The sequence below is a fragment of the Topomyia yanbarensis genome, chromosome 1 (genome assembly GCF_030247195.1).
Source record: "Topomyia yanbarensis strain Yona2022 chromosome 1, ASM3024719v1, whole genome shotgun sequence".
Taxonomy (NCBI): Eukaryota; Metazoa; Arthropoda; class Insecta; order Diptera; family Culicidae; genus Topomyia; species Topomyia yanbarensis.
The window spans coordinates 23,991,932-24,004,425 of record NC_080670.1 but is presented as its reverse complement, the minus strand read 5'-3'; the positions used below and the strand labels follow the sequence as shown (position 1 = coordinate 24,004,425).

The following is a 12,494-nucleotide window of genomic DNA, read 5'->3' as shown; positions in this document are numbered from 1 at the left end:
TATTACTGTATCTTTCATTTGAAATCAAGTTTGTAAAAATCGGTAGAGAATTCGTTGGGGAATGAGTGTGATATTAGCTTAGGAACTTGGCGGGTTCCCCGGGGGCGTCATGAACCGTCATAGGTGGCCAATATGGTCAAAGCTCCTTTAATAGATCATTAGTGATCCAGACCTGTAAACTAGAGTAATGTTACATCAATTTTAATATGTTTTACATCATTTTAACATCATGGTGGTACCAGTTTATATGGGAATTTGCTGTGTGACCGCACTCTTCAACCCGTAACTCCGGAACCGGAAGTCGGATCAACTAAAAATTCAATAGCAGCTTATGGGAGCGTTATACCTTTCAGATGAAACTAAGTTTACGAAAATCGGTTCAGCCATCTCTGAGAAAATTGTGTGAGTTTAAATGACACACACACATACACACACAGACATTTGCCGATCTCGACGAACTGAATCGAATGGTGTATGACACTCGGCCCTCCGGGCCTCGGTTAAAAAGTCGATTTTTACAGTGATTGCATAGCCTTTCTTTATATGAGAAAGGCAAAAACATTTTAAATTTAATTGCGTAATGGAGAAACTATCAGTAAAAAAGTTTTTTAAACGAACTCCTTGAACATGTTTTTAAATTTCATGCAAATTGACAGACAAAGCTACAATTTTATTGTATATGATTCTAAAAGTCATTTCAAATTACAATGTTCTTAACTAAAATCTTCCAAAATCCTAATAGAGCCAGTAGTCTCAGGAAGCTAGTCACGATTTCGTTATTTCTTTATATGTTGTCATAATATTTGATTCATGAGTTTACAATCGGATTTTTCTGCTAGTTATATGATTCAGGTTGCTTTGTCCCAATTTTCGTAGTTTCTTTTTGTGTTAACGTGATCATCATGATTTCACTCGAATTTTTCTCGTGTAATAATGCGATTCATGTTTATGATTTCAAGAGCTTAGTCACGATTTTCGTAATTTCTTTGTATGTTATCGAGATATTTTTCTTCTTGGTCCCTTCTATCGAATTTGACACGCGGAGTAATGTGATTTCTGTCCATGGTATCAATAGCAATGTCATGATTTTCGTTATTTCTTTTTGCCTTATCGTGATATTTCATTCTTGAGCTTACTTGTGGACCCAGTGATAAAATTACCTGGGTCATGAAAGTGTAACAGGTCGGCGGTATCTCAATGTTTTCTGAATTATTTCACGTGCGTGAATATTAGATCGTGATCAGTATACTATGATTCAGTGAAGTGAGCTATGAACAGAATCATAAAAGTGAAAATGATTGGGGATATCTTCTAAAAATAATTACGAGCACCCAAAGCAGATCGTTCATAATTTACCAGCGGGGGTCCGCGAAGAAGCTTATTTGTCTCGGAAGGACCTTTTTTGTAACAGACTAAAAATTATATTGGGATACTACACAACATGGATCTTATGCCGTGGCACAGTGGTCGGAAACGCCAAAAACGTGTACTTAATTCACTAGAGGCCAAACCATCGAATATATTCACAGAGTGTCTTTGGAGGAATTGTTCGTATCAATATTCTCCACAATCTGATAACAATTGAAATTAGGCATGTCTTACTATGATCGAACTAAAAAATTAACTTTTTATCCTGACGAGGTAGGAAGTTGGTGTCTTCGACAAAGTTTTAGAAATGCTCATAGTGAAGAATTTTGTTGAAGAACTTGAGCTTGTAGGATTAAAGGTTGTCGATTTATAAGGCGTTTTCTATGGCAACCCCCTTAAATCTAGTTTTTTTAATATAACTTTTTTCATTGTGACTTTTCGTGCAAACTATGTTCTAGGCAAATGTGTAGGTCAAAAAACAAGATAAATTGAACTTACCCTATTCATAGGGTTCTAGAGTGCCATGCACCAAACCTTCTTAACTTTATTGTGCATAGTTTAGACAGTGAAAAAAGTGCCTGTTCGTGCATTTTGGTTTGCACCTTTCTTTCTTATACATAGTTGAAGTTGGTGTAAAAAAATGTAAAAGTCTTTAATAACTTTTAAACGAATGAGTATTTGTACATGTAGTCTTCGGCAATATTATGTAGTTTTGATACTTACACATTTGTCTAGAACATAGTTTGCACGAAAAGTCGCAATGAAAAAATTTATATTAAAAAAACTAGATTTAAGGAGGTTGCCATAGAAAACGCCTTATAAATCGATAACCTTTAGTCCTACAAGCTCAAGTTCTTCCACAATATTCTTCACTATGAGCATTTCTAAAACTTTGTCGAAGACACCAATCTCATACCTCGTCAGGATAAAAAGTTAATTTTTTAGTTCGATCATAGTAAGCCATGCCTAATTTCAATTGTTATCAGATTGTGGGTAATATTCATACGAACAATTCCTCCAAAGACACCCTGTGAATATATTCGATGGTTTGGCCTCTAGTGAATTAAGTTCACGTTTTTGGCGTTTCCGACCACTGTGCGTGGGGGTCCGCCACGATCTATTTTCTGAAATATTTCACTTGCACGAATAGCTAATCGTGATCAATTTACTATAAATCAGGATGCAGTTCACGAGGCATGGAAGAAACCATGAACCGTATTCTAAATGTTGTAAATAGTTCAATTCAATGGACAAGTACCACGATTGTTTTGATTTTGTGAAATTATTCACAATAACGAAAACCAGATTATTGTCAAGTTGTTGTCCATGTCGTACAGTCAACAACAATCAAATGCTCCTAATAAAATTAATGAAATCCCATTATTTTGGGTTTCAATAATGTTCATAAAGCGGACAGATACACGAATTGACAATAACGTAGCGGAAATTGTGACCGAACTTCCTAAATGCACTATACCTGTGGAGCACCACGCGTCTCCTTAAGTGTATGGAGAAAACTAGAAAAAATTAATTTCTGCTATAGAACATTTCAATTTCTATACATCGCTACCTAAAGGAATGAATCAAATAGAATTAAAAGTTGGCAACCATTGCTTCCGATTCCACACGTTCGCTGTTGTGTCTGCTGTTGTTCGTTCACTGGCGTTCCCGACTTCCGCGTTTTTTTTTTTGCTCTGGATCTTTACCAAAACCCGCCATCGCGAGACGACATACACACTCCGCTCACCGAACTGCACCAGATTCTACCCCGGAGTGCCGAGTGGGTGGGTGGATGAGTGAGTTGGTGAGTGAATGCGTGCGTGCAAATTTCCGCTCTCTCTCTGCGTCCTTTTTTTTTTTTTTCTTTTTCTCGTGATCCTGTCATGGATGCGATGGGCGAACTGTTGTTGGTGTCCCGTCGCAAAGGTGGATGGTGAAAAGCAAAAGTGTTGGCTCTGCGTGTGCATTGTGCAAAAAGCTCTGCCGAGTGAATTTTGATTTGATTTTAAAAATAATCTGTAAGTGGAGCATTTCGTCGCAGTGGGAAATCGAGTTGGAGCAGGTCGGCCGCCTGACAACAGAAGTGTATTATGTAGAAGTGATTGTCGGATGAAAAAATAACAAATTAGCTCGCCGTGGGCCGACAAACAAAGGAACAGTTCTGCAATTTCGAACGACTGGGGAAATCATTCGATCAACGAGAAGTGATGTTATTTCTAAGAAAGATATTTTCGAAAAATTTGTTGGTAATGGGAACGCTTGGTATTTGGTTGGTATAAATCACCACTTTCATCACCCAACCCCCCTTTTGTGGTGGGATAGTTTTAATCAACACTGATTACCTCGAAAGGGTCAATCTTTCGTTTCTATGCTGGGTGAAAATATGTACAACAACAAAAACAACAATCTCGTCGTTCTGAGACAATCTCGTACGGTGAACGTACACACACACACATACAGACTCGTGCCAATCTAATCGATAAACAAAGAAAAGTCAGACAAAATGTCGTGGAATGTTACACGCTCGCTCGCTCGGTCTGGTGTTGGTGGTGTTTGCAAGGTGAAAGTGTGGAAGCATGGCTTGGCTTTGAGTGTTGTGTTTTGCTGTGAGTTTTCCCGGTGAAATGTGTGACGTCTGAGGCAGCGCAGTTTCAGTTCGCGTCCGTCACGTTGTCGCGGGGAAAAGGATTTGTATGAATTACGCCCATGCTGGTTTTTCTCACGACACAGATTAATATTCTGAATGGTCTTCTCAGAAAATTGAATGTTTGGGTTTTTTTGTTTGTTTTTTGCTTCTTGATGGAGCCTTAAGAGGTATGAAGAGATTCGACACGAGACAGTTTCGCTTTACATGAATTGATTGTGCGTTGTACAAATTATGAGGGTCAACGGCCTTGAATTGTATTTTGTCTTTCCGACGGCATTATGCGCACCTCTTTGGAGCGTTCCTTACCGATTAAGCATCCATATCTGCTGTTTTTAACGTAATAATTGCATAATTCAGCTATTCAATGCCGTTTTTCTCGTAACCTTGCGAAGTTGCTTATTTGATCGCAAATTATTCTAGGCGATGACGCCACCAATGAACACATGTGTTCATTTTGTAAAATGAAAGTTATCTTTGACATTAATCGCTAGTTTGTTTACTTTGTCAGTAGCGTGGATCTGAACACAACGGTTTAAGTTTTTCCGGGTTACTTTAATAGGGAGTTATTCCGTGCCAAAGTTGTCAACGAGTAAACACGGCTTTATTCATATTTGACATGATAGACGATGTATTTTTCAAACTCTCGACTCAAGATAAGAAAATCCGGTTTGCCACAAATCAAATGCGAAGGGGCAATAGCGAGGAATATTTCAACCGGCCTCATATGGACAGCTAGTTCTCTGTCATGCTAAAAGGAGTCACTAGAAAATCGGTAGAGCTAACACCTACTACGTCCCAAACTTTTTTCGCACTGTACTTCTGTTGATTAGTGAAATACTGTTGCAATAAATAGTGATCCGGCCCATTACGCGGATAAGATTAGCTTTTCTAGGCAATACTCCCACGGTCGGCCGTGTGGAGTTCAAATTGCTTTTGTTTAGGGAACATAGTATACTCTCGGTAGCCGGCTGCCCAGAGTTTAAGAATAACCAAAAACTAAACAAGATCATCTCTTTTTCGAGTGATCGTGCACTCGAAGACTAACTAAACAACTACCTAATAAAACATGCTTTACAGGTCGCATCGTTTGCTTGGAGCGAATCCTAGACCTGATACCCTTCCAAACCACCAACTCCGCGACACCTATGGAAGAGTCTGATGAATCGTCGTCCTTCCGTTAAGTAGGTGGAGCATCAACACTTCCCGTCTACCTTATCCTTTATCCTTCCCCGTGAACGATGGAGATGGGGGCGGCCGGCAATGATGGCTATCATGCTGTTGAGGTTTTAATATGGGTCGGATTGGTATGAATTCCTACTTACCACATCCTAAGCAACTCTTATTAGATAATCAGCAGTCAAACATGATGAAGTCAGTGTGCAATCCGCCAAAATCATCGTCACAACGCAACGCAACGCAACGCAACGCAACGTACTTCTGTTGATTAGTGAGATTTGGAAGGTTGATATTTTACAAACCTGTTGGAACCCAAAAATACATAGACATACTGAATACGGAAACGTGTTGAACTAGTCTTTCTAGGTCCAGAATAGTTCTGCCTACTCAAAAAAATTTCAAATGGACAGATAAAAAAAATACAAAGGATCACTTGTAAAGGGCGTCCCATATCAAACTGCACCTCAGAAAAAACGCTGGAGAAAATTACCTAGTGAACCGATCCTTTTCAAACATTTTGACATTAAAATATGACCCATTAGTAAGCTTTAACTTCAATACCATAACCGTACGCTCGCACCTTACTAACCGTCCCTACAATATCTAACTGCAGCTTCTTCTGTACGAAATCAACTTCATGTCTTCCTCAGATTTGAGCTCCTTGGGATGCTTTTGTAGTGTCTGTTTCACAATTTCCCAGTATGTGTTGATGGGCCTTAGTTCCGATGCGATCCTATTATGGTTTCAAGGCGTTGGGTACGAAAAAGACCCCGTTGGCTTCGTACCATTCCAGGACAACATTTGGATTGTGGCATGACGCTAGATCCGGCCAGAAAATCGTAAGAACCTCGTGTTGCTTCAACAGAAGAAGCGGACGCTTCTATAGGTATACTTTGAATTAAATCTCCCCGTTTGCCGCATGAGCAGATCGCTTGCCAAATCGTGTAATTATTGGCGAACTTTGAAAGTTTCTGCTTCCTTACATCCTCCGGAACATCAAAATTGTTCTGGGTGGCGAAGAACATTAACCCCGGAAGCTGCCGGAAGTCCGCTTTGGCGTAAGTCTCATTATCCATGGCAGCATCCGGGTGTACAGTTTCCCGGCCCGTAGCTTTCCCAACCTTATTTTGCCGTTCGTCACGATTCTGTACTTTTTACGTATGCAGTCCCTCCCTGACCGAAGCATTGGGATTCCGCTTGAACGCTTTCACTGTACGCTTGTGATCCTGATTACTAAAAAAAATATTCATTTTGACTACTTTTCAGGTGACGCTATTTTTTCTAATTTTCGAAAAACTGACAGCGACAACCATCAGTGTAACAATACTAAACTACTCCTACCCAAAATTTCAAGATAATACGCAATGAGTTTATTTTTACAGCGTTTTTTCTGAGTTTTGACGTGAACTTCTTTACAGCGTTAGTAACATGTATCACGGTTCAATTTTATTATCGTGACCTAGTGCACAAGTAAAGAACATCTGTGCAAGATTTTGATCCTTTTATTGTGAACTGTGTTCATGTACCGACTTCATATATTTCGGTACTCATTCACAATTTCATCAATATCTATGAATTTCAAGTGATTCTGAAGTGTTATAATTTATTTAGTTTATTAATACATTGTTCGACAAAAACTTGAGTCCGAGTGAAAGAAAATCATTAAAAGTGGCGTTTTGCGTTTGTTTCTTGTACGTCATGATCGTTTTAATGAGCTTTTATTTTTTTTTGTATTGGTTATTCTTGGTGTACATCTCTTGAAAAAAGAATTTTGGTGGTTATCAACTATTCAAAAAATATTATTGAGAGGTGATGTCTTCAGTAAAGTTGTTGAGAAAGGTATTGGAAACAACTTTGTTGAAGACACAAGAACTCTGTGTATGCAGCATAGAACAATATTTATTATATCTAATCGAATAGAATTTTCTTCTATTTAGCTTCTTTTTAGTAATAAAATGTGTATTTTATTATTGGATAAAAGTGTGTATTTTATTATCCTAAACAACTTTGCAGGAGTTCAAACAAATGTAGGAATTATCATTAACATTAATGTTGTTTTGAAAAGGAGTTTTTACGCAAAAGTCCTAATATATCTCGATAACCTGAATACATAGAACATTCATGTCTTCAACAAAGTAATTTTTATTCTATTCTCAAAAACTTTACTGAAGACACCCCTCAAATCGTTAAAAATAGTATTTTGCGGTCAAGATCATATAATTTCGAAATCGTTAACTATGGAGGTTGCGCATCTTTTGAGAAGTTTTACAACATTAGGCAGCGCCGCTCTTGAAAAAAGAATTTTGGCGGTTAATCAACTATTCAAAAAATATTATTCAGAGAGTTGCTGTCTTCAGTAAAGTTGTTAAGAATGGTATTAGAAACAACTTTGTTGAAGACAGTAGAGCTCTGTGTATGCAGCATAGCAAGATATAGAATAACATTTATTATATTTAATTGAATCGATTTTTATTTGACATAGCTTCTTTATAGTAAATTTTAGTTACACATTCCATGGATAAAAATGTGTGTTCTCTTGCCCTAAACAACTTTGCAGAAGGTCAAATAAATGTAGGAATTATTATTAACATTAATGTTGAAGTCCTAATACATCTCGATCGTCTGAACACATAGAGCATTCATGTCTTCAGCAAAGTTATTTCTAATTCCATTCTCAAAAACTTTACTGAAGACACAAAGTCTCTAAAACTAGTTATTTAAACAGTAAATTCTCTATTATTACTTTGTGGCAGTTTCGAAATTATGTGATCTTGACCGTAAAAAACTGCTTTTGATCTTTTATATTTATTTACTTTTCAAAGTGCGTAACCTTGTATACACAATCTAATTAAGACATGCAACTCAAAACTCAAACATACGCCAAGAATTATCACGTCATTTTTTTATTTTGCAAAATTTTCAATCCCCTAGCTGTTTTTATTATTTGAATTCACAAAAAATGTAAAAGCTCAAAAAACCGAGACAAGGGAAAATTTTTAATCATTTTCCTTCGGCTTTATGAAAAACAATATACTGTCACAGCAGCCTCAAGTTGGTTCTTTTTGGCGAACAGTGATGTAAAACATGGTCCTATTCATAAATCACTGGACGTACCTACAACTGTGTTTGCAAACTAGTTGACGCAGATCAACAAAAAAAAGTGTCGTTCCTATTTTTCAATCGGGTTCCATATGCTAGGAAACTTTCATCTAATAATAGTTTTTGGTCGAGGATTGCTTAAATGACAACTAACTGGCGGGGGCCCCTGCAAACATCTCCCCAGAACGTGTATTCAACATTTTTCGTTTCCTTTTGAACGTGCAGTTGTTTTGCTCACGTTGAGTGCTGTGTGTTTTTACTGGTGCTCAAAGTCAAGCATTGTGCTCCGACCGAATTAGGTTGTGAAATCCGGATATGGCTAGATGTCAAGGTTTTTGGAAAAGAGGCGCATTTTGCAGGGTTTGCTGCCAGGTGCTATAAAAAATTATCGAATTGATCGAAGATCGCTAATCACTGTATCACGCTAGAGGACAGTTATGTTGGAAAATATAGGCGAATTTAAATGAAACCTTTTTAATTCACCTTGGGTGTGTAACTGTGCATTTCTCAATAATGAACGCCAATATTTCACAGTTATTTATAGTAGCATAAATTTTTAAATGTTTCACGATTTTATAACATTTCACAATGCATTTCATTTTGAATTTAGTTTCTTTCTTCGCCGCTTTTGGAACCGTCGTTAGGGGCTAATATGAGTTCTCAGTTGTATATATGTGACCAAGATTTCGCTCGCATTTCCATAAGATTTTCAAATTTTTATCATTCTAATATGTACCTGTTTAAATATTCCGTGGTGGTGTTTGCAATTTTTATACTTCGACATTTGTAGTCTGGAGCCCGTAGGTTCTGGTAGTCCCTAGAATCTGGCGCATAGAAGCTCTGATTACAGACAGATTGAAATTTTTTTGCTGTCAATATTCAACTAGACCGATGCAATATCCTGTTGGATCAATACATATACTCTAGATTAAATCTTCAGCTAATTAGTAAAATTATTGGGACCATCTCAATACAAATATTGAAAATCTGCCTCGTTATTTTGAAGAACCATAATCCACGCGGACCAAACCATCAAATAAAAGTGCTATTTTCCAGAATAGAAGCAACTTAAAAGTTTATAAACTCGGTCCTATGTGCCAATATACAAACGCCCACTCTCGCACAGTCATAATCATACTCGTCCGAGCTCTCACTCTTAAAAACGCAACTTATACACACTAGACAGCAAGTCTCAGGGCGCCATAGTTGGAAACTCCAGGGAGATGGAGCAGCTCACACTTCTCGGTAATATTAACGAATTGAAGTTTACACACGCTAACATACGCGACATCAATATACCCACGCGATTAAATACGTTAACATAGAAACGCTCGTGTCCTTCGCGTTAAGACAAATCAGATCACGCATGCGACCAGGTCATCGCGATTATCTGCGTATACCTACGCCCGCTATCTCGCATGCATAGAAACGTATAGGATCAAGTGAACATGTTAACATTTACGAATTTATAAACGCTGTCCAAGCGCGACTCCGGACGTGACCGGTAGTCCCTACCCTTGGCAATAATACCCTAGGTCCATGCCTTCAATTCAAACATCTGAACATTACACTCAAAATCTAACGTCAGACACGACGCGGACTGCGCGAATATTCAAGAATCCACACGAATGTGCAGATGAAAACACGGTTATACAACTGAAGTATAACACGCAAAGTTACATACACACACGACATACAAGCATCCACGTGATCAAACACATTAAAATGCATTCGCTCGAATTCTTCGAGGCCATTTTCACACAGCTAGACTCGCCATCTCGCAATCAGGAAAACCGATCAAGAATCGGTCACATCCGGAAGTTCCTACCCACTGTCCTAGCAGCCTAGATACCGGCCTTCAGCTGGTCCAATCTAATAAAAAAGGAAAAAAATAACGCTCATATACACTAAACAATACGTTTCGCGGCAACATGACCGAGAACTCTGATGATATGGGTGAGCTTACTCTCTTCTAACATCTGAAACGTGCACAGAAAAATAAGAATCAGATTCGCGAACCTTGGGATCATTCAAAAACAAACGCCAATATAGAAATGGCAACACGCTTATAAAATTGAATTTTTGCATGCGAAGTAGTACCCACAATAAGAACTTTAACATATAATCGCTTAAACCATTCGCGATAATCCACGCACACCTACGCTCGTCTACCTAGCTTCCGTTCGAAAGTCCCTTCCCCTAGGTCCATGCTTTCAGTTGGGCCAATCATAATAAACGACACCCGTATCCACTAGACAACACGTTCCATGGCGACATGACCGGGAACTTTCTTCTAGCAACAGACATTTAACAAAATTTCTTCAAAAACCTGTGTAAACTTTCAAATTGATAAACGTTGGAAGTCCGTGTTTCACTATTGCCATCTAAGCAACTGTTTGCTACAAGTGTTTGACAGCTACACTCCTGAACTGCATCGACAACTGCGCCATCTACAAACGTTTACCAAACGTGTTTCAGACGTTCGATTTATTCGGAATTTCGGTAGCGGGTATTTACAAACGTTTAGAATTGAGCCTATACGTCTGTTATCTGTGGTATTAGATTCACGATCCGCGTGATCATTCAAGCACATGCGACTATGCGAATGGCCACAGGCTATGAAATCCAATTTATATTCGCGAAGTTACACACACGCGACATACAAAAGCCCACGCGATAGAACACGTTAACATACAAACGCTCGAGCCCTTCGCGTTAATACATCAATACGGATGTAATCGCGATCATCCAGGCAAATTTGCGCCTCAGCTTTCGAAAATACAAAAACACCCTGATGACTTAGAGAAAGCTATATCACCCGTAATATGATTAACGCCGTCTCAGACGTGAACAAATAAACGCTCATTCGATCATGACGTCCATATGCCCGCACATCTGAGCCGTACTCTCAATATCGCAATTAGAGCCCCTTCTCGCTGAAATTGGTATTAAGCAGTGTTTTAGTGGGTTAAGTGTTCCGTCTCGTCTACAATTTTAGTGAGTATTTCTGACAGGGAGCCCTTCCGAGATCCTAGCTCTACAGCTACAGCAGAAGAATTCTCAAAAATATGTTGAGCTCTATGACAGCTCTCACCGAGCGATAGCTTCGGAGTCGGCAGTTCGCTTAGAATAAAATTCAATTGCAACATATAGGAACATTTTTTTAGAGAATAGGCCCAACCATCTCGGAGAAACTGATGTGGGCATTTTGCTAGCATGTCACACACACACATGTATTTTTCGATCTCGACGACTGGAATCGAAAGGTAGAAAATACTCGATTCTTCGGGTTTCTTTACGCAAGACGGTTTTTCGAGCAATTACATCTGGCTTTAAAGTCTATTTATATAATGAAACGGAATTCTTATTTTGATAGCACTTTCCTACTTCACAACCTAGGAAACCATTTTTAGGTTTTTTGGTTTAGTTTTATTTATGTGACTTTAAATTGGAAAATTCATTCGTCACGTTTCCATTCTTAGGAGGGAGGGAACTTGTTCCTTAAAATAAGTTTGCAACTTTACAGAAGTCCTCAATAAACATTACATGCAAACGCTCGTGCCTGTCGCTATAATACACCTCACTACAAAGGCAAACATGCAATTGCCATCATCCTCGCACACCGACTTCCGAGATCTTGAAACCATATAAACATCCCGATGATTGAGTGAATATGTTAGCACTTAAAAAAAACGTTGTTTCAAGTGCGAATATACGAACGCTTGTTCCCGCACGATAATGAATCGTTCGCGTCCGGAAGTCCTTCTCTTCGTTCCTAGCAGCCCAGATTCATGGCCTCAGGTGGACCATACCCAAAATAAAAATGATGCCCTGATACACTAGACACCACCGTTGAGGGCGCAATTGCAGCATGTGATATTGGAAAATTCTTCTAGCATTTGACCCGTTCATTCAAAATTAAACGTTAGACTCACGTTCCGTCCACGGGAATATGCAATCGGTCGTACGGTTATACAAGAGAATTTGTACAAGTTACATGCACACTAGCACATGCGACATATAAAGGCGCACGCGATCAAATACAATCCCATACAAACGCTCAAGCTCGTGACGATCAACCATGCGCACCTACGCTCCCTAACTCGCAAATGTATTTTGTCGGTACAGAGAGTATTAGTAAAGTAACAATATTTTTATTGCAAGATATTGAATATTGAGTGACAGTAAATTTTTGGAGGCGCAT

The 12,494-nt window shown here is 38.6% G+C and overlaps 1 protein-coding gene across 4 annotated transcripts in view; it reads left to right on the top strand.

The window, feature by feature from the left end:
- The window catches only part of LOC131677102 (mucin-2), a 130,109-nt gene that overhangs the window by 93,750 nt on the left and 23,865 nt on the right, over positions 1 to 12,494 (top strand). Inside the window, exon 1 of one of the 4 annotated variants that reach the window (XM_058956696.1) lies at positions 3,249 to 3,386. The exons of the other annotated variants lie outside the window; for them this stretch is intronic. The gene's annotated coding sequence lies outside the window, so the exon portion shown is untranslated. Of the gene's footprint in view, positions 1 to 3,248; positions 3,387 to 12,494 lie in introns of those variants that run through there. 4 annotated transcript variants of the gene reach the window in all.